Below are 1464 nucleotides of genomic sequence, written 5' to 3' on the forward strand. Positions count from 1 at the left end.
GGAGAACTTTAACCCCGGTACTGGCCTTCTCTAGGCACTGAAGGGGATAAGACCGGACCTCCTCCTCCCGGTACCGAGGAGAGGATTCCGTGACCAAATACATCAATCCTGTTAAAAAGGTGATGTGCCGCCTCCGCCAGAGCAAAACACCAAATACTGGAGGAGGCGGCCTTATATTGTGAAATTGGTGATGCGTTTTCCTGTCTGGTGGGAGGAGCCTATACATCGCAGAGGCTGTCCTGGAAGACGTCTGAGGAAATAGAAGTATTTATGGATGTGAGATGACATAGAATATCTCGTCTTGTAGAGTCCACACATCATCTCCACATGTCAGAGCGTTCCCGCCCCTCAACTCCACCCACCTGATCATGGTGGGGGATGGTGAGATCTTCCTGGGTGGAGTCCCGGGAATACAGAGGACATCTCTCTGGTGGGTGAATGTTATTAGGAGGCTCTTTGTGTCCTTCAGAAGGTTCCCCCATCACCCCGTACTCCTCATCCTCCTCTTTATATTCTTCTTTCACAACAATATTATAATCCCCGAGGTCTCCGCTCTGAGAATAGAAGAAACGTTCATTGTAACCGACACGACTGCGTATAACTCATCTCCACCAATAATGATCCATCATCTACCTGATCCTGGCGGGGGATGGGGAGATCTTCCTGGGTGGGGTCCCGGGAGTACGGAGGACATCTCTCTGGTGGGTTCTCCTCCATCACACCATGCTCCGCCTCCTCTTCTTTTATCTCTTCTTTAACATTGATGTCATCACTCAGGTTCCCATTCTGAATATAGAAGACAATGACATCAGAGGTGACAATGTAGAGACCCCAAAGACACCCCCAGTGATGGTCCATCACCTACCTGATCATGTTGTACATAGTTGTGATCTTCCTTTGTGGGGTCCCGGGAATACAGAGGACGGGGACATCTGTCGGGTGGGTTTGTGTCACTGAATTGTTCCACCATGCCGTCATTGAAGGCGTCCTTGCGTCCTTCAGAAAGCTCCTCCGTCACACCAAGCTCCTCTTCTTTTATCTCTTCTTTAACAACAACGTCATCACTCAGGTTCCCATTCTGAATATAGAAGACAATGACATCACATGTGACAATGAAGAGACCCCAAAGACACCCCCAGTGATGATCCATCACCTACCTGATTATGGTGGATGAAGAGGAAAACTCTGGATGGAGAAACCAATAAGGACATCATGTTAGAGTCCCAGAATCCTCCTCACCTCTCCGGTCAGGTCATGTGACCTCCCAGAATCCTCCTCACCTCTCCGGTCAGCAGGTAGATGATCTCCAGGGTGAGGTTTAGTATCCTCTCGGTCATGTGACTCCGGTCCTCCTCCATCATTGGTGCAGTCCTCTATGGAGGTCTCCCTGTGGACAGATAACATTGATATCAGAGAATGATCCGGATTGTACAATAATAGGAGGAGGAGATCGGGAGGTGACAT

At 49.3% G+C, this 1464-nt stretch overlaps 1 long non-coding RNA gene across 1 annotated transcript; it reads right to left on the bottom strand.

Annotated features, from left to right (window-relative positions):
• Nucleotides 1–459: 459 nt before the first annotated feature.
• Nucleotides 460–937, bottom strand: LOC108802407. The gene is made up of 3 exons (XR_001942219.1): nt 918–937; nt 634–663; nt 460–554 (listed from the first exon to the last, which is right to left on the bottom strand). It is a non-coding gene; the product is annotated as an uncharacterized LOC108802407 (long non-coding RNA).
• Between the last annotated feature and the right edge of the window lie 527 nt (nt 938–1464).

The sequence above is a fragment of the Nanorana parkeri genome, unplaced genomic scaffold, assembly GCF_000935625.1.
Source record: "Nanorana parkeri isolate BGI_ZX_2015 unplaced genomic scaffold, ASM93562v1 scaffold2845, whole genome shotgun sequence".
NCBI classification, from domain to species: domain Eukaryota; kingdom Metazoa; phylum Chordata; class Amphibia; order Anura; family Dicroglossidae; genus Nanorana; species Nanorana parkeri.